Consider the following 22,181-nt stretch of genomic DNA (forward strand, 5'->3'; position numbering starts at 1 on the left):
TACATTCCATGTCTATGAGCCTTATCCCCACTGACTTCATTTTTACCATAGATTCTCCCTCCCTTGAAAATGCCTAGAAAGGGGATGTTTTTAAAATCAAATCATATTTTGAATATATGAGGTTAGTTCACTTTGAAAGGGCAAAGTGAAGATTTGAACCCCTATGACCAACTGCACAATATTGCCTCCATATTGTGATAATTAATGACATTTTAGGTATTACTTTTGCTGTGGTGAATCCTTTGGAATGTGAATTACTCTTAATCTATCTGCTGTGTAAATACAGATTTTTATATCCTGGGTTTGCTTGAACTATATATACACTTGAGCTGAATGGGCCCCAGGAGTCATTTATTTCTCAACTTCAACTAACAAACTGCTGTTCTCAGTGCATGAATGTTTCCGCAGCAGTACTGGAAAACAAGAAGGAAGGCAATGGATAGGGTCTCTAGCTCCGTTTGGGGGCGGGGGGACGGGGATGATCATTCAAGACTCAAACACATGCTATTGTGGCACTCAGGATGAGGATTTCTCCTCTTTTCAGTGAAAGGCCGTCTTAGCCATAACCAGCTAGCATACTGTATTAACTCTTGACAATATAGTTTTCTTAACTATGAGCTCCTAGGGGCAGATTTTTTTTTTTTTTTAGGCATATAATTTACCTGTGTAAAAGTACCACATGTAGTTTGTAAGTGCTACCTAAACATGAATTAATAAAACAAATATTTAGAGAAATGAAACAGTAAGCACCTAGAGGACTAGGTACTTCCCTTATTAATAACTAATTATGCATCAGATCTAAAACAGGAATCTCAGCAGTCATGAGTCATCACTTTGGTAAACCAAATGCCATGAATATGAATGAATATCACTGGGTCCGCTCCCTCTTGCATCTTTCTCTCTTCCAGAATACTTTCTCAGCATGTCTTGCTAATGAGTTGTACAATGATCTTTCAGCCAGAAAAATCGAGGCACACACTGTTTTAAGAGTGCCTGGGATTGTTTTAATCTGTTATGGTGAGATACGCAAACGTAGAAATGACTGTCATAATGAAAAGAGTCTATTTTATACTTATAGGTCCCTGAAAACTGGAGCCATGGCATGCAGTGCAGGCCCACACGGGGAAGCAGCAGGGCTGGTCAGGAGACAGAGAGTGATGGGAAAACTTGGGCAAGAGCCTTTATTGTGGTTTCCACAGGAAGAAATGGGCAAGGCAGGGTAAGCAGGCTTAGGCTAGTTCGAATAATTTCACCTGGCTCTGGAGCATAAGAGCTGTCCCTAGCTGTCTGGTGTTTGGCCCTGGGATGATTAGGGAAGGTGAATAGTGGCCTACAGTGCAATGGCCCCATAGAGGCTGTGGTTGGGAGTAGGGGCTCTGGATTGGTTGGTTTGCATATGAAAGGTGTGCTTGGAGGTGAGGTGTTTGCTAGCTCCAGGAATGAGCTATTTCTGGAGGGGCAGTCCCTCCAGGGTCATCAAGTCCCCAAGATGTCAAAACATCCAAAATACAGAATGAAAAGATGATTAATAGACATACCCACTGTAATTCTCTGAAATGATATAGGAAGCCAGGGATTAGATCCAAACATGCACTTTACCACATCCCTCCTGTCTGATCAGTTTTCTCAGGAAGACTCTTTCTGAGAAGGTGGTAGCAGTAGAAATTGGAGTTATGGAAATAGATTGTCTATGACTTTTTATTGAATAACCATAACACCAGTTTTTGAAGCTGATAATACTGGGAAGTCCTCAAATTACAATATGTATCAAGCCCATAAATAATGTCATCAATTAGAGTTAGGTTCAGTTACATGTGACTCAAAATCAAATTTGTTAACAGTGGCTAAAACCATATAAATCTTTGTCTTTTTCATGTAAATAAAGTCTGGATGTAGGCAGTCCAGGGTAGGTATAGGATTCCATTCCACTAAGTCCTCAGGGATCCAGGCTCCTATGAGCTGGGGCCAAGCTACCCCTAGATCCTCTTTTGCTCCCCATGGTCCAAGATGGAAGCAATTATGTTCCAGGCAACAGGCTGCAGGAGGAAACAAAGGATAAGAAAGTAAGAGGCACGTATCAGCTGTCTTTTATGGTTCTCAGAGTTATCATATGACATTTTAGTTTTCTCCCATTAGCCAGAACTTAGTCACAGGGTCATACCTAGATGTAAAAAAAACAAAAAAACAAACAAACAAACAAACAAAACAAAAATCTGAATAATGTATTTGTTATATAGCTCAACTAAAAATCAAAGACTCTTACGATTGAATTTGGAAGACAACTAATGGTCCCTGTCACAGCATCTGTTTTGAGTTTCCATTCCCTCAGTTCTATATTCTCTTCTCTTTCATGCCACCACCAATACCTCCAAGAGTGGTTGGCTAGACATTTTGCAAACCAGAAATCTGTCATCTTAAACTTCACTTTTTCTCTCACTCTCCACACTCAGGATGAAACAAAGTCAGATTTTTCCACCTCCAAGTGTCTTTTGAGCAATTTCACAAGAGGGTCTTGCTGTCACCTCCTATCCGGTCTACCATCCTTCAGACTTACTGCCCCTTCTCCCTGCCTGACACCCCCACACCCATTCCAGATCATGCTCTGCTCTACAGCAGGAGCCACTTTCAGAATGCTCATCAGAACATTCCGATTCTGATTCCTATTCAAAACATAGGCATGTTTATTCCTGCCTAGAGTCCTGCAGGGGCTCCCCATGGCCTTCAGCTTAAAATTCACATCCACTGGCATTGCATATGAGATTCCTCATGATATGTGGTCTCCGTCTGTCTCTCTCACTTCATTCTCTGACTCCTGCACATACTATAACAGCCCTACAAGATCTCAAATCCACCATGCAATGTAATGACTCCACGCATTTATGCATGCTGTGTTACTAGGAATGCTCTGATCTTTCCATCTAGGAGTTTCTGGGTCTCCCCCAAGCCTAGGGTATCCATATTTGGGAACTATTCATTGACTCCCACTCCCAGCACCAGATGAGTACTGCTTCCTGGGTGCCAACCTCCAAGCCTTATATATTCCCAGTGGCCACGACGTGGTGCAGTGATTTATTTACACATTTATTTATTATATCAAGTTCTGAGTTTCTGCAAGATAAGAACTGCATCTTACTCATATTTGTAGAACTAATACTCAATAGTATCTGTTGAGAAACAGGTCCCTAGTAAATGTTCATTAAAGAAACAGCCCCTTTGCTGAATGGGAGATGCTGTCTGAGCTTGGAGCTCCTGTAGTACATCGGCATGCCCACAATTGCATGTCTTTTCACTCTTGAATGGCAGTTGGCTGGTGTCACTGGCCAGAATCTCAACTGTGAATTGTGCTATGCACCACTTGGCCAGGGGCCATCCCAGTGACAGCTGTTTAGAGGCACGTCCATGTACTTGTGAGTGTTCATTTGTGAAAAAAAAAATAGCAGGCCAAAAGCAACCATCGTATACCAAATATTTCAAAGTGAAATTATGACTTTTGTGGATGACAGAACCGGCCTTAATTTTTACAGTGTACTTCAATGGTGACCCTATCCTAAAATGTACCACTGTGAAGACATTAACCCACCAAAGTTTGCACTGTCTGTTGTTAAGATTCAAATTCTATGTGGATACTGCAACCCCTAAGCCACCCATTAAAGCAACTTTGGCACATTTCAATCCATTCATTGACCGTGACACTAGGAATTTTTAGCACGAGGCAGTTTGAAATAACTTAAATGGTGAATTGAGATGCTGTGGCAGCTTCTGATGGTGAGTGAACCATGGAATGAAAGGTGGCCCAAGACACCCTAAGGAAGGGTCCCTCCTTGTGGTAACACCATCAGGTGAGGCCCGGCTCCCAAGCCTGCTGCTGAGCTCTGCAAAATGGTCTTTGCTGGTGGGATCCAGACCGGGATCTTAGCTCCGCATTCTGGCTTTGCCATCTGCCAGTTTCACGATGCTTCGAGAGTTACTCAGCTGTTTTATGCCTCCATTTCCTTGTAAACTGGAGACGTACATCAGAGTTACTTGATTGTGAAAATTAAATTAGATAATTTACATAAAGTAGCTAGCACAAAGCCTGATCTCCATTAAGTGCCCCATAAACGTTAACGATTAATTCTATTGTGATTAAGAAAAGAGTCAGTATTATGGACCCAGACTCCCTGGGACTGAATCCTGGCTCCATCATTTCCCAGCTGTGTGTCCTTGAACAAATTATTTAGTTTCTCTGTGCCCCAGTTACCTCATCTATAAAACAAACTGATATTAGAACAACTGAGGCGAGGTATATAAAGTGCTTAAAACAGTACCTGCCACATCTAAAAAGGAAGCCTCCCGATAGATGCACTTTCCAATGTGCCTTTGAATGAGATATACAGGATCTAGGTATATTGGCACATATATTTGCAGCAGTAACTAAGGTTAGAGTTAATACTAATAGTACTAGTAAACAGCAGCATTACTTTACCAATTAGTAACTGCTCCCATATATTGCATGCATATTCTATGCTGCACACAAGCATATGTGGAATCTTCTCTTTACCTGTCACCCTCCCTGACTCCAACAAAGCTCACCTGATTTTCCCCATGAGGTTGACACTGGACCCAGCCAACGGCTGGTCATATCATTTGATTTAATAGTATGTACCCATCCTTTCGCACAACACTTAGCATCAGGCTGCTCATAATCCCAAAAAACACAATCTAGAATACTGAAATCTAAAAAAATCAAAGTCCGTAACATCTAAAATCCCAAAAATCACAATCCTGAAAAATTTTAAATTCCAAATATTGAAATCCCAAAAGCTGAATTCTGGGGAAGGGATTAGTGCATCTTTAGTCATATGTAGGATACTTGCATCATGTCCGTTGCATCATGTTGGGTGGAACTACTACCTTGATGTCATCTATATTCGCATTTAGCAGAAAATTCAGATGAGTGGCTGGGTCATTCAATAAGGCATTAGGGAAAACTTCAGTTTAAAAATGTGTCATTTGCCTGCATTGGCATTACTTCCAGTCAATGAAATTCTGAGCTTTGAATAAATGAAAGCTTCATTTGTCTGAAGAAGCCAGCAACTTCTGACTGGTTTGAAAATAATTATGTGCAAAGCAGGATAAGAAGACATGCAACAATGTTGCTGTTTGATCACAGTATTGTTTCTGCCAAATGTCTGATTTGTATATGAGCACGTGCAGAATGGATTTCCATGTACCCAGAACAACACAGAAGCACTGTACAGAAAATGGAAAAATGTAATAGGGAATGCTCATGTCAGTGTATATCAAATCATAGGATTTCAAAAAGGGCACTGTCGCATAGAAAAGATAAACATATCCTTTGAAGAGAGCCATGTCCCTCAAGAAAAAAAGCAGCTATTCATTTATGACTCAAGACTTCAAAAATATAGTTAAAGATCATGAAAGCTGGCCAGCTTTTATAGATTGCCTCTTTGCAGGCCCATAATCTAGCCCTGTAATATACCTTCTGATGTATCAAATTTTCTACTTTTACTTTCCATGTTTTTTTTTTCATTTTTCCACAATTTTAACTTGTCAGCATTATTTTTTAAAATTTGCTAAGCTATATATTTTATCTTCACATCATTTCCAACACTGGGTGGAAATGGGCGAAATAAATTGGGTGAAAACTTTTAGAGAGCTCTAGTTCAATTTTATGTATTTTTTACAAATTCGACTCCATGAAAGTACATTATTACACCATTTGACTTTGTGTGGAAGCATTATGTGTATACATAAAAATGTAAAAATTTCTTCAATAAATGACAGGATGTCTTTTTTGTACATCTCCGTTTGTGAAACATAAAATTTCTCGAGATCCTGGTTCTCTGGGCGACTATGTGGGTGTTGGTAACCCATCACAGTTTCCGATGGATCTTATCAAGACTTAGGTTGTCTGTCACCGTATTTCAGATGACCATAGTTACAAAAATGAGTGCACACAATTACAAACCATAGTGTTATGCAGCAATACATTTTGCTTTTTGGCCTATTTTTTAATGAATATGGTTTGTCTGTCCATAACTGTTATAGCTGTAACTGTTGTTGGTATATCTGAGTGTCTACACTTATAAAACTATGTATGCTATTATTGCCTGTTTTATTGTGGAAAGTGGCCTATGAAGCATTCTGTCATGTCTTTATGCTTTTCAAATAAGTCTTCTTTTAAAATATAAATAAATGTCTTTTAAAGGATTTAAAAGTATTTTTTTCTAGAACTATATTTTTGGGATTTATATTTCTCAAGATTTCATGATTCAGGATGATGGCATTCGGGATTGTGTCTTTCAGAACTTTGCCCAAACCCAACTGGCATATAGTAGGTGCTCAACAAATATCTGTTGCAGGCATGAAGTACAACGGGGCTGCCATGTTGCACAACTTAGGATGCTGTATATGTGGTGCCCTATGCTGTTCCTAAAGCAAGGTTCCACCAAACTTTAGCTGTGTTCCTACAAACTCCCTATGACGAAGCTGCCACAGTTGTTTATGCTGGTCTCTGAGTGTGAACTGTTTCAGGATTACAGCTGCAGAGTGGTTCATAAACCTATAAGTGTATCTTAATTAGGGTAGCATGACTTCCTGGCCTCTAATGTTGACAATCTGAAATAATTGCAAATTTTCATTACCATACTGATATTTACATATTAGTCATTTAAAAAGCAGTGATTATTTAGTCAATATTTTATAAATTATCTTCACACTTTTTTTTCTGTCCCTCCAGAAAAAGCCTCAGTATGATTCTGCTGAATGTCAGTTGCAACCAGGCAATACTGTCATATATTTATTATACAATTCTATTGCCTTCCTTTCTAAATAACCTGCAGTTTGGATTTGAAATGTTTGTTTACATAGCTTTCCCCATAAGAACTTTGAAAAACTATGTGCCCCAGCACATATTTAAGTAGATACTTAATATTTTTCATAAATCTAAATAGTTGCAAAGGAGGTTATTTCTGATCATTGAAAATATTGAACAGAAGCTGGGCTGGAGGGAAGGAAGCTGGGAACCCTGGATGGGGCTACTGTACACCTGACTAATCCCTGACCCCCAATGACTCCAGAGTAATGGGTGTGTTGAACCAGTAAGGAGCAACTCACTCTTACCATGGGCCTCTAGAATCCCAGCAGGAAGAGAACCCTCAACCACTATGAAAATTGAGTTGGCAGGAAGAGCTGCTTAGAGAAGTGGTAGGAAAAGCACACCAGTCAATGCAAAGCCCAGAGGGTTTGGTGGGGAAATGCCTGTAGTGGAGCATGGCTAAAAAAATTATCAAAACCCATCCAAAGGACAGCAACGTAAAAGATTGATGGAACATCAGCCCACAAAGATCAGGAAAGAGCCAGTGCAAGAACTCTGAAAACGGAAAAAGCCAGAGTACCTTCTTTCCTCCAAATGACACACTACCACTCAAGCAATGATTCTAAACCAAGCTGAGATGGCTGAAGTGACAGAAATAGAATTCAGAATAAAGATAGGAGCAAAAATCATTGAGATTCAGGAGTGTATTAAAACACAGTGCAAGAAAGTGAAGAATCACAATAAATGATACAGCAGCTGACAGACAAAATAGCCGGTATGCAAAAGAATATAAAAGACCTGATAGAGCTTAAAAACAGGATAAGAATTTCGTAATGCAATCATAAGTATTAATAGCAGAATAGACCAGAATGAGGAAAGACTCTTAGAACTTAAAGACTAGCTTTCTGAAATAAGAGAGTCAGACAACAATAGAGAAAAAATGAATGAAAACGAATGAACAAAACCTCTGAGAAATATGGGATTATGTAAAGAGACCAAACCTACAACTCATCTGTGCCCCTGAAAGAGATGGGGAGGGTATAACTAACTTGAAAAACCTAATTTGGGATATTATCCATGAGAAATTCCTACCCTAGCTAGAGAGGCCAACATTGAGGAAATACAGAGAAACTCAGTAAGATGCTTCACGAGAAGATCATCCCAAAGGTACAAAATCATCAGATTCTCTAAGGTCAAAATTAAGAAAAAATGTTAAAGGCAGTTAGACAAAAAGGTCAGGGTCATCTACAAAGGGAAGCCCATCAGACTAATAGTGGATGTCTCAATAGAAACCTTACAGGCCAGAAAAGATTAGGGGCCAGTATTCAATATTCTTAATGAAAAAAGACTTCAACCCAGAATTTCATATCCAGCCAAACTAGGCTTCATAAGTACACAGACCAGTGACACTATAAAGCAAGCACGCAAACAAGTCTACATAATAACCAGCTAATATCATGATAGCAGGGTCAAATTTACACATATCAATACTAACCTTGAATGTAAATGGAATAAATGCCCCAATTAAAAGGCACAGAGTGGCAGGCTGGAGAAAGAACCAAGACCCAATGATATCTTGTCTGCAGGAAGCTCATCACACATGGAATGACACCCCCAGGCTCACAATAAAGGAATGGAGAAAAATCCAAGCAAATGAAAAACAGAAAAGAGGTAGGAGTTGCAACCCTAGCTTCTGACAAAACAGACTAAACCAACAAAAATTTTAAAAGCACACACACAAAGAAGGGCATTATGTAATGGTAAAGGGTTCAACAAGAAGACACCCATCCTAAATATATATGCATCCAACACAAGAGTACCCAGATTCATAAATCAAGTTCTTAGAGACCTTCCAAGAAACTCAGACTCCCACACAATAACAGTGGGAGACTTTAATATCCCACTGACATTATTAGATAGATCACAGAGGCAGAAAATTAACAGATACTCAGAATAAAAACTCAGCACTGGGTCAAAGGAGCTGGATAGACATCTACAGAACTCTCCAAAAACAAAGTAATATATACTCTTTGCATTGCCACATGGCACAGACTCTAAAATCAACCACTTAATCAGACATAAAACACTACTCAGCAAATGAAAAAGAACTGAAATAATAACAACCACTCTCTCAGACTACAGCACAATAAAATCAGAAATCAAGACTGAGAAAATCACTCAATACCACACAATTATATGGAAACTGGATAGCCTTCTCCTGGATGACTTTTGGGTAAATAATGAAATTAAGGTATAATCAAGAAGTTCTTGAAACTAACAAGAACATACCAGACAACATACCAGAATCTCTGGGACACAGCTAAGGTAGTATCAAGAGGAAAATTTATAGAACTAAACACCCACATAAAAAATTAGAAAAAGCTGGGTGCGGTGGCTCACGCCTGTAATCCCAGCACTTTGGGAGGCCGAGGCGGGTGGATCACGAGGTCAACAGATCGAGACCATCCTGGTCAACATGGTGAAGCCCCGTCTCTACTAAAAATACAAAAAAAATTAGCTGGGCGTGGTGGCGCGTGCCTGTAATCCCAGCTACTCAGGAGGCTGAGGCAGGAGAATTGCCTGAACCCAGGAGGCGGAGGTTGCGGTGAGCCGAGATCGCGCCATTGCACTCCAGCCTGGGTAACAAGAGTGAAACTCCGTCTCAAAAAAAAAAAAAAAAAAATTAGAAAAAAACTCAATTTAACTAAAAGAACTAGAGAACCAAGAGCAAACCAACACCAGAGCTATCAGAAATGAAATAACCAAAAACAAAGCTGAGCTGAAGGAGGTGGAGATACAAAAAAAAAACACCACTCAAAAGATCAACAAATTCAGGAGTTGGTTTTCTGAAAAAAATAATAAAATTGATAGACCACTAACGAGACTAATAAAGAAAAGAGAGAATATCCAAATAAACCCAATTAGAAACAACAACAGGAATATTACCACTGACTACAGAAAAATACAAATAACCACCAGAGAATATTATGAATACCTCTATGCACAAACTAGAAAATCTAGAGGAAATGGATAAATTCCTGTATATATACACCTCCTAAGACTGAACCAAGAAGAAATTAAATCCCTGAACAGATCAATAATGATCTACAAAATTGAATCACTAATAAATAGCCTATCAACCAAAAAAAAAAAAAATGGCTAGTACCAGATGGATTCACAACCAAATTCTACCAGATGTACAAAGAAGAACTGGTGCCATCCCTACTAAACTATTCCAGATAATTGAGGAGGAGGAACTCCTCCCTAACTCATTCTATGAGGCCAGAATCATTTTGATATCAAAAAGTGGTAGAGACACAACAAAGAAAGAAAACTTCAGGTCAATATCCTTAATGAATATTGATGCAAAAATCCTCAACAAAATATTGGCAAACTGAATCAAAAAGATAATCAAAAAGCAAATCAAAAAGATAATCTACCACAATCAAGTAGGCTTTATCCCTGGGATGCAATGTTAGTTCAACATACACAAATCAATATATGTGATTCATCATATAAACATAACTAAAGAAAAAAACCATATGGTAATCTCAATAGATGCAGAAAAGGCTCTTGATAATATTCAACACCTCTTAATGTTAAAAACTCCCAATAAACTAGGTATTGAAGGAACATATCCCAAAATAATAAGAGCTATCTATGACAAACCCATAGGCAACATCATACTAAACGGGCAAAAGCTGGAAGCATTACTCTTGAAAACTGGCACAAGACAAAGATGCCCTATCTCACCACTCCTATTCAACATAGTATTGGAAGTCCTGGCCAGAGCAATTAGGCAAGAGAAATAAATAAAGGGCATCCAAATAAACAGAGAGCCAAATTATCCCTGTTTGCGGACAATATGATTCTATATGTAGAAAACTCTGCAGTCTTGGCCTAAAAGCTCTTTCAGCTGATAAATAACTTCAGCAAAGTTTCAGGATACAAAATCAATGTATAAAAAAATCACTAGCATTCTTATACACCAACAACCATGAAGCTGAGAGCCAAATCAGGAACACAATCCCATTCACAATTGCCACACACAAAAAATAAAATACGTAGTCATATAGCTAACCAGGGAGGTGAAAGATCTCTACAGTGAGAACTACAAAACACTGCTCAAATAATTCAGAGAAGACACAAACAAATGTAAAAGGATCCCATGCTCATGGATGGGAAGAATCAATATTGTTAAAATGTCCATACCACCCTAAGCAGCTTATAGATTTAGTGTTATTCCTATCAAACTACCAATGATATTCTTTACAGAATTAGAAAAAAAGTATTTTGAAATTCAGATGGAACCAAAAAAGAGCCTGAATAGCCTATGAAATTCTAAGCAAAAAGAACAATGCTGGATGCATCACGATGTGCAACTTCAAACTATACTACAGGGCTACAGTAACCAAAACAGCATGGTACTGGTACAAGCACAGACATACAGACCAATGAAATAGAATACAGAGCCTAGAAATAAGGCCATACACCTACAACCTCTGATCTTTCACAAAGCTGACAAAAACAAGCAGTGGAAAAGGACTTCCTATTCAATTAATTGTGCTGGGATAACTGGGTAGCTATATGCAGAAGACTGAAACTAGACCCCTTCCTTATATTTTATACAAAAATTAAGTCAAGATCGATCAAAGACTTAAATATAACACCTAAAACTATAGAAAACCCTGGAAGGTAACCTAGGCAATACCATTCTGGACATAGAAATGGGCGAGGATTTCATGACAAAGACTCCAAAAGCAATTGCAATGAAAACAAAAATTTCCAAAGGATTATAAATCATTCTACTACAAGGACACGTGCACACGAATGTTCATTGCAGCACTGTTTACAATAGCAAAGACCTGGAACCAACCCAAATGCCCAACGATGATAGACTGGATAGGGAAAATGTGGTACATATACACCATGGAATATTACGCAGCCATCAAAAAGGATGAGTTCACGTCCTTTGTAGGGACATGGATGAACCTGGAAACCATCATTCTCAGCAAACTGACACAAGAGCAGAAAATCAAACACCGTATATTCTCACTCATAGGCGGGTGCTGAACAATGAGAACACAAGGACACAGGGAGGGGAGCACTACACACTGGGGTCCGTTGGGGGGAAATGGGGGAGAGGCGGGGGGTGGGGAAGTGGGAAGAGATAGCATGGGGAGAAATGACAGATACAGGTGAGGGGACGGAAGGCAGCAAACCACACTGCCATGTGTGTACCTATGCAACAATCTTGCATGTTCATCACATGTACCCCGAAACCTAAAATGCAATAAAATAAAATTAAATTAAATTAAATTAAATTAAATTAAAAAAAAAAAATTGACAAATGGTATCTAATGAAACTAAACAGCTTCTGCACATGCATACACACACACACACACACACACACACACAGACAAACACACACACACACAGAGTTATCAATAGAGTAAACAGCCTACAGAATGGAAGAAAATATTTGGAAACTACGCATCTGACAAATGTATAATATCCGGCATCTGTAAGGACTTTAAACAAATCTGCAAGAAAAAAACAAACAACCCCGTTAAAAAGCAGGCAAAGGACATGAACACTTTTCAAAAGAAAACATACATGTGGCCAACAAGCATATTTTTAAAAGCTTAACATTACTGATCATTAGAGAAATACAAATTAAAACCACAATGAGACACCATCTCACACCACCAGTCAGAATGGCTACTATTAAAAAGTGAAAAAGTCCCAGTGTGGTGACTCATACCTGTAATCCCAGAACTTTGAGAGGCTGAGATGGGTGGATTACCTGAGGTGAAGAGTTTGAGACCACCTTAACCAACATGGAGAAACCCCTATCTCTGCTAAAAATACAAAATTAGCTGGGTGTGGTGGCACATGCCTGTAATCCCAGTTACTTGGGAAGCTGAGGCAGGAGAATATTGCTTGCACCTGGGAGGCAGAGGTCACAGTGAGCCAAAATTGCACCATTGCATTCCAGCCTGGGCAACAAGAGCAAAACTCTATCTCAAAAAAAAAAAAAAAAAAAAGTGAAAAAATAACAGGTCCTGGCAAGGTTGCAGAGAAAAAGGAGTGCCTATGCACTGTTGGAAGGAGTGCAAATTAATTTAACCATTGTGGAAAACAGTGTGGTCATTCCACAAAGACCTAAAAACAGAACTGCCATTTGACCAGCAATGCAAATTATTGGGTATATACCCAAAGGAATATAAATTGTTCTATCACAAAGACACATGCATGCATATGTCCACGGAAGCGCTAGTCACAATAGCAAAGACATGGACTCGACCTATATGCCCGTCAATGGTAAACTGAATAAACAAAATGTGGTCTATATACACCATGGAATACTATACAACCATAAAAAGAACTAGATCACTTACTTTGCAGAAACATGGTTGGAGCTGGAGGCATCATCCTTAGAAGACTAATATAGGAACAGAAAACCAAATACTGCATGTTCTCACAAGTGGGAGCTAAATGATGAGAACACATGAACACATGGAGGGGAACAACACACACTGACTCTGGGGCCTACTTGAGGTGGAGGGTGGGAGGAAGGAGAGGATCAGGAAAAAGAACTAATGGGTAATACGCTCAATACCTGGGTGAAATAATCTGTATAACAAACCCCCATGACACAACTTTACCTACATAACAAACCTGCACATGAACCCCTGAACTTAACAGTTTAAAAAAAATTGAAATGTTAAAATAAAATAGCAACATTATTCTTTTACATATCTCCAGTGAAGCTTAAATGCCATGGCAATTTGATATCACCAATTATTTGTTTTAAAATATATGAATAAGCTCTTATGTAATAATCAGAATATTGATAATGTTTCCTTATTTCTTGAAACTACAATGCATTCTACTTTCCCTACAGAAGTATTATGATGTAATGTTTTACACTTAAAGCGTTTTTACTGATTATCATACTTTTCTGCAATTAAATACATACACAAATTGTGATTTAAATTTGTTTTAATTTTTCCTTACCACAATGTTCCAAGTATTAATTTTGCTAGACTGAATCTTCATTATACTTATTACTAGTACACGATTGATCAAAATAATGTAACTTTGTAAGTTTTGATGATTACTAAACATAAGAAGGAAAAATTTTCTGAAATGTATTTCTTCATGAGATTAATGGAAAAATTGTTGGATCTTAATTGAAGGGAGCAGCATGGATAATATTTTTTTGCTTCTTTCCCATTTCTTCCTGCTAGAATGGAAGTCCCATGAGGACAGAAATGTTTCACTATTGTGATCACTGCAGTAACTCATCATCTAGAACTGTGCCTGGTAGATATTAGGTATTTAACAAATACATATTATGAAATGAAATTGCCCCTTTGATATCATAAAGGTTTCTATACCTTTATGTACAAAGGTATAAAGCACATTGCAATGTACTTTAGTAAGATTTGGGATGAGGGAGGAGGTGCCTTTCTTTTCTTTTCTTTTTTTTTTTTTTTAGACAGAGTCTCACTTTGTCACCAGGTGCCAGGCTGGAGTGCAGTGGTACAATCTCAGCTCACTGCAACCTCCTCCTCCTCCTGGGTTCAAGCAATTCTCCTGCCACAAGGATTATGGAAAGGAAGAGAGTTAGAAGAGGGTAAATAACTCCCAGCCCAGAGGATTCTGATGTAAATCTGTTTTAGAAACTCGATGATAGGAAAGTTGAGGACATATAATCCAACATTTCCATGCCCAAGTGCCCCTTCCAAAGTCTGTCTATGCCTCTCTGGGCGGGCATGCCCCAGTCTGAAGACCTCTGGGCTTTACAACAGTAATCAAAGGTGCAGTGCTATTGTTTTTAAAAAGAGAAGGTGTGTTGGCATCAGGAAGAATCAGAACAGTTTTTTGGTTTTTTTGAGATGGAGTCTCCCTCTGTCACCAGGCTGGAGTGCAGTGGTGTGATCTCAGCTCACTGCAACCTCTGTCTCCCAGGTTCAAGCGATTCTCCTGCCTCAGCTTCCTGAGAAGCTGGGACTACAATCATGTACCGCCATGTCCAGCTAATTTTTGTACTTTTAGTAGAGACAGGGTTTCACCATACTGGCCAGGCTGGTCTTGAATTCCTGACCTTATGATCTACCCACCTTGGCCTCCCAAAGGGCTGGGATTATAGCTGTGAGCCACCACGCCTGGCCCAGGAACAGCTTCTTTCTATTGTGATCATTCCAAGCTGGAAGCTTCCCAAACCAGCTCTAAAAAGAAATGATGGAAGACAAATATAGGCTTTAATTCAATCCCACCAGAGAAAAACTTGGAAAGCAGGTACATGGAAGGACATAGTTAACTCAAGTTCACATTAAACATTAGAGGAGCCAACATTAGTGAAATTAAATTGAAATTATGTTAGCTCTCATAGTCAAGATACATACACGCACATAGACACACAGATTAGAACCCACAAACTCATTCACATGTTCAATCATTTATAGAATGGCCACCACATGCCATGCGCAGTGCTGGGTGTTGGGCTATGCCAACAAATTATGCACAAATGGACCTGCACAGACAGAGCTTACAATTGAAGCCAATGTGGCCAATGTTCTAGGCATTGCACTACAATTTAGTTTCAACAAATTCTATTTCAGAAACCAAAAAAAAAAAAAAGAAACCTCAGATTTAGTTTGGGGAGGAAGAAAAGATATGAGAACAAAAGTTTCCTATTCTTTCCTGTTTTTTCTAGTCAAGTAGTTTTCCAAGGTAAATTATCCACAATCCATTATAAAGTGCTTAAAATCATTTCAAACCCACTATTTCAAAGCTAAAAAGACAAACTGAATTCAATTTTCTATTTTCACAGGGTACAGATGAATCCTGATCAATCCACTGTTAACATCAGATGACTTAACAGCCCAGGCTGGTCTTGCTTAACCACTTAACCATCCTCTTCCTTTTGTCTAATCCCCAGATACATCAAAACACCCTAACAAACCCGTTCTCTGATGGCCTTTCGAAAGCTGCACTGGTTGCCTTTCCTCTTCCCTAACACATACACACTTTCTCTAACAGCTTAGGAAAACTGAAAAACCTGAAGGCGTATTTTCTATAGCACTTCAGCTCATGGTAATAACTTCAATATAAATGTTGACTCATAGGAAAACAGTAGGCAACTAAAAGTGCAGCTTAAGAAACGAAGCACACAGCAAGACCTCATCAGCACATACCAGTTCTGTCTCCATGCTGCTGCAGGGGGTCAGCCTCACTCACTACTGAGGAGACCGAGCATATCTTTTTGACAGCATGCAGCAGAGTTGGGAAAACAATTCTAATGCAGCCCTAATTAAGGGTGCCAATTCTACCAATGAAGATGAACCCAGGTCCAGCCCAAGAAGTATCTGAAGGGCACAAATCCCCTCCCAAATGCAGTAAGTGAAAACAGCACCTCCATCCCCTTCCCATGAGCCTCCCTAATAATGTCTCCAGTAATCCATGTACCGCCCACCTCCAGGCAAGGCATGTGTGCAACTGAACTTCAAGTAGAGACATATGATGATTTTTAACTTTGATTAGAAGCTTTTCAAGATAATCTCTTCCTGTTCTGTCCTCTGGCAAGAGCCCCTTCCTTCATTCGCTCTGAAACAAACAGAGTGGTTTCCTTTTAAAAGAACTATTTCAGCTTTTGGAAAACCGACAAGAAGAAACTGGGAGAAATCACACACCACAGAAAACTGGGTATACGGCTGCTAATAAATTTCATTGTCCTTTTATCTCCAGCTTCTCCACCAACAGAAAGACACAGAGGGAAAGAGAAAGAGAGAGAATGAATCAGAAGTCTGAAAATTTATAGTTCTTTTAAACCAGTCAGTTCTTCTTGTTCAGAAAGGAAGAGGAAGGGCAGGAGCGGGTAAGGGCGCCAGAGGGAGGGTTAGTGACTCAGTCCTACCCTCCTAACTGATTAAACACCAAGGAACACCACCAGCCTTGGAACCAGACCTGGCTCTGACCCTCTGCCCTGCCCCTTGTAGTGTGACAGGGAGCTCCAGTTCCCTTATCATACCTCAGTTTTATCCCTAAAATTGCAGCATGAGGAAAATACGCAGCATTTAGTAAAATGCTCAATCAATATTGGTGGGAAGGTTCCTAATAACAATCATAATAGTACTAGGCAACTTTATCGTTGATTTATCATGCATGAGAGACACTAACAGTTTTAATCTGTTCAACAATTCGGTGAGCTGCGTACTACCATTATTCTTGTTTTAATGACTAGAAAGCTAAGAAACAAAGGTTAACTATCTTGCCTAAACCCCAGTGCCTTGCTACCAAGAGACTAAGCCTATGCTTGGCCCCGAGCATAGGCTTAGAGCAGGATAGTCCAATGGAGCTTTCTGCAATGATGGAAAATGTCCTGTAATCTGTGATTTCTGGCACAGCAGCCACTAGCCCCGTGTGGCTGTTGAACACTTTAATGTGGCTGGTGCAACCTAGGAAACAAATCTTGAATTTTATTTAATGAATTTCCATTTAAAAAGTCACATGTGGCTAGCTGCTACCATATCAGACATCATAGCTCAAGAGGTCTCACTGTTAACTTCCGAAGCTCAGGTACACCCAGTGTAGGCAGGAGACTTCAAAAACGACACTAATAAAATTGAGACTAATGTTTCTATAATGCAACTGTAACGTGGGAGAGGATCATATCTCATCGCTAATAATATTGCCATATTATTTCCTATTTGCCTTCTACCCGTATGACAAACTTTTTTCAAAAACCAATCAATTATTTTTAAAAAGTCAAATGATCAAAAGTGTATAACCTAATAAGCAAAATTCCTCTCTCCAACACCACCACCACTGCCCCGTCCTGATCCCCTTCAGACCAGAACACACAAATTCTGTATCTATTTGAGTCTATAAGGACATGAGTGCACAGAGAGGAATAAAAATGGGATCCAATCCCACTTACTGTTCTACAACATTTTCTCTATGGAAAATTACATCTCATTCACCTTCCAAGTTGATTGCATACATATCTACCTCATTCTTTCCTAGTAAATATTTTGTTGATGGGTTTATCACAATTTATCTAATTGGCCCTCTATTAATAGAAATCTTAATTAATTCTTAATTTTGTCTTTAAAAATAATACTGCAATGAGTGTACAACCACTCTGGAGTTGTAGTTTTGTAAGACTGCTCCCTATACGTGGCTCAGCGGACATTGCTGTCTGCCTACCCAAAAGACACGCCTCCATCTCTTCTTTGCTAACAGAATTGACCTGGTTCAGGGTCCACCCAGTTCCTGGTGACTCAGACTTAGGTCCTGATTGGTCTAGCCCACTTAAGTGATCCCATTTTCATCAGCAGTGATTGGTTAATGCCTGGGCATCCAACTCAATTCTGCCCCATGGCAAATAGCAGAAAATGGCTGGAGGTCTTGAAAAAACAAGGTGCTCAGGGATATTCTTCTGTGAAGGCTGCAGCCATCACATTGCCACAAGAGAACCTAGTCTGAGAATAAGACAGAAAAGCCAAGGACAGCTGAGGGAAAAGATAGGAAGAAGCCAGATCTTTAATGCACTGTTGAGCTGCTGAATTAACCAACCTGGAGCCTCCTTACCTCTGGGCTTCTTGTAAAGTAAATTATTTCTCCTTTTAGCCAGTTGAGTTTGGGTCTACATTAATTAGAGCCAAAACTACCTAACCAATAAAATGTAATTGGTGATTCAAAGTGGATGCACAGATTTTATTCTGTAGATTTTATTCTATAATCACTTCTGTTTAACCTCTTTATAGCATGAATGCAGAAAAGGTCTCAATGGCATGGATCATCCTCCATCCTCTAGAATGGCAGCCTTCCTGCTACATCAGTCCAGGCTTATTTGAACAGCCCTCCCATCAGTGTCCCCTGCCTACCAATGCACACAGATGATACTGAATTAATTATAAAACCACAGCCAGGCATGGTGGCTCAAGCCTGTAATCCCAGCACTTTGGGAGGCCAAGGTGGACAAATCACTTCAGTTCAGGAGTTGGAGACCAGCCTGGCCAACATGGTGAAACCCTATCTCTACTAAAAATACAAAAATTAGCCAGGTGTGGTGGTGTACCTGTAGTCCCAGCCACTTGGGAGGCTGAGACAGGAGAATTGCTTGAACACAGGAGGCAGAGGTTGCAGTGAGCCAAGATTGTGCCACTGCAGTCCAGTCTGAGAGACAGAGTCTCTCTCTATATATAGACACACACACACACACGTATGCCAGAAATCTGAATCTGGCCAGACTTAAGATAAAGATCTTCCAGAGCTGTACTTTCTAACCTTTTGCATATCATGTGACGCACAGAAAAGGATAATACTTTACAGCACATTGGGGTAAATGGATAGTGTGAACTGAAGCCAAGGGTTTGCCATCTAAGGATTTCCACTGCTCTCGTAGGCCCTACCTGGCCTCCCTGAAGGAGAAGAGAACAAATTTGGAGTCCACGTGAAACCCAGTCATAAACACTGGTGGTGAGATCTGCTCTAGAAGAATTCATCATATGTTGATTCCAAGCAACTTATTTTTTCCACATTTTAACATACATCTTTGAAATTAGGATGCATCTGACAACCAGTAACATCTTAAAAGTGCTCTCAGCCAGGTGGCAGGCATGCTATCACTGACATTTTCTACCTTGGCACAAATTCAGACTAACAATCTTCCACTGCTCCTTTCTGGTAAGGCTGAGGAGACCCCAGCCTCACGGTGAGTTACTGTTTCATGGGTACAGAGTTTCAGTCTGACATGATGAAGAAGTTCTGGAGGTGGATGATGATGATGGTTGCACAACAAATGATGTGAATGTATTTAATGCCACTGGAACGTACACTTAAAAGTGGCCCAAATAGTAAATTATATGATATGTATATTTCACCACAATTAAAAGCAGGAGAAAAAAGGTCCAGCACTAAACTTGGCTGAAAGAGTGTCAGTGGCTTGGATGCAGAGACAACAGCGGAACACGCTTTAAAAACTCTGCAGCCTGGCTTGTGTTCTTGATGGCACAGAAGACGACACTACGCAGAAAAAAAAAAAATACAGGCATAAGGGCCCTGAATATGAAGTTGTTTTAGGAATTCTTCAACCAACTTATTTCTTTTATAGGTTTTTTCTTTTAGTGTATTCATAGATGTGACATGTGACCAAAAAAAAAAAAAAAACTACCCTGGCAATTCCCCATTTGACCCTCCATGTCCACACCCCACCATCTTAACCCCTGGAGGCTGCCCTCCTTGGACCATATCAGGGTATTCATTCCCTTGGTTCCTCCTTGCTGTGAGTTGGCAACGGCATTTAGTTTCCTCCACCAAATGCCCTAGCTCCTGTCAGGCAGCCCTCTCCTACAGCCTCAGCTTCCCCCGGGAGCTGTTCTCTTCAGTCACCCCTTGATGGCTGGGAGTGGTCACAGCTTCCCATGGCTGCCAGTACCAGAGTACTTCCCTCTTCCTGGTTGGCTTCCCTCAACCCTGCCCACACCCTGTGTGATACTCCTTTCAGCAAACTGCCTTCAGCGCCCCCTCCCCTTTGGAGCATGCTTTGGCAATGACTAACATCTTACATTCCATGAATGAGGGGGAAATTTTCACTATGCCATAAAGAGTTAAGGAGATGTTTCTAATATTACACTTCAAGAATTAATTTGGGATTACAGCCAAGCAAGTTTAATGTTTCGAAATAGCATACACAATGCAGCTGAGCGCCAATTTTATTCCCTGGGTTAGTACTAACCAGCAATATGTACGTAAGGGCCTCGGGAACAGACTGCCCTGAACGTTCCTGTGTGTTGCCCCAGGTCAGTGGGTCTTGCCGAGCTCATCCTAAGCCCACCCACACCCCTTCTGTCCATGCCACTGGCTCTCTCGACATGTCTTCTCTGCATGACTCTAACAGCTTCATAACTGGCTAGTCTGTCTCCCAACCACTCACCCTGCCTTCTGCTGCCAGAACACATTTTCTACAAAAGCAGAGCTGATCAGGCCATTTTCCTGCTTAAGGGCTTTTGTTGCTCCCCATGGCTTTCAGGGTGCGTTCAAATTTTCACAGGTGCCACACAAGACCCTCCTTGGTTTACCCCTGCCAACCTCTGAACTTCATTTCCTGTTGCTCATCTGCCTGTCACACATAAAGACTTGCTAATCGCCAAACACATCATACTGTTGCATATTTCCATGAGTCTGTACTTGCTGTTCCCTTGAAGTAGAATGCCCTTTTCACCCTTCATTCAGGTAACTCCTATTCATCCTTCTATATCCAGCTGTCATCTCCTCTGGGAAGCCTTCCTGGATATTCCAGGTTGATTTAGCAGCACGCTGTGCGTATCATACTGAAATGGGGCTGACGCATGGTAAGGAACTCAAAGTTCCTTGAAAGAAAGCATTACTGCAACTTATTTTCTGCTTCTATTGTTTTTCTTGTAGTACACCAACTAGGACACTTTTTAAAGAAACTGCAATTCTCAGCATTCAATTCTGTCCAGTGGCAAAAGTGATCAGGAGATTCAAAGTAGTAAAAATAATCCCCAAAGTAGTGCTACCACTGGGCCCTGGAAACCGATCTCACATACTAAAGACAGACTAAAGATTTGCATTGAGCTAGGCCCTAATCATGCTAAGTGTTCTTAACTTTGAACCTAGACTCCCAGGCTTTGTACTATGCCATAACCAATTAGGCAACTAAATGATACCCAGTACAGCACAGCTGCTAAGATCACAGACTAATCCTAACTGCCTGGGTCTGTACCTTGCTTCAGCCACTGTCTAGCTGTGTGTCTTGGGCAAGTTAGTTAATCCCTTTATGCCTCAGTTTGCTTATCTGTAAGACAGGAATATTAACAGTACTGACCTCATAGAATAAATTATTTAACATATGTGAATGGTTACAATAGTGCTTTGCAAAAATTAAGTATTAGTTAACTAGTTATTTTTTTGTATTTCTTCCATTAACTGGCAAAGAGAGAGAGGACTATCTAAGAAGCAAATCAAAGGTAATTTCAGGAGTTCGTCTTTGCTGTGTGGAGACACAGCTGGCTCTCCTAGTGCCCACTTAATGAATTCGCAGATCAGAATTGCAAGAACTATGTTTAATATTGCCAGGGGTCTGCAGAAGAGACATCATCCTCCTTCCAGCTGGCTCCTCCAACTCAACCGAAGCAACATGGGTTGTTCATTCCTTACACATCACCTATAGCTGTGGGAACAATGCATTTTGCTTTTTTTTCCCTGTCCACTGCTTTCATATTAAAGTAGCAATTGTCCCATGAGATCTCCCTGTATATACTGCCCCATGAATAAGAAAATTTTCAATCAATTAACAAGAGAGAAGCTTAGGGCAAGAAGTGCT

Source organism: Saimiri boliviensis, chromosome 10 (genome assembly GCF_048565385.1).
Source record: "Saimiri boliviensis isolate mSaiBol1 chromosome 10, mSaiBol1.pri, whole genome shotgun sequence".
NCBI lineage: Eukaryota > Metazoa > Chordata > Mammalia > Primates > Cebidae > Saimiri > Saimiri boliviensis.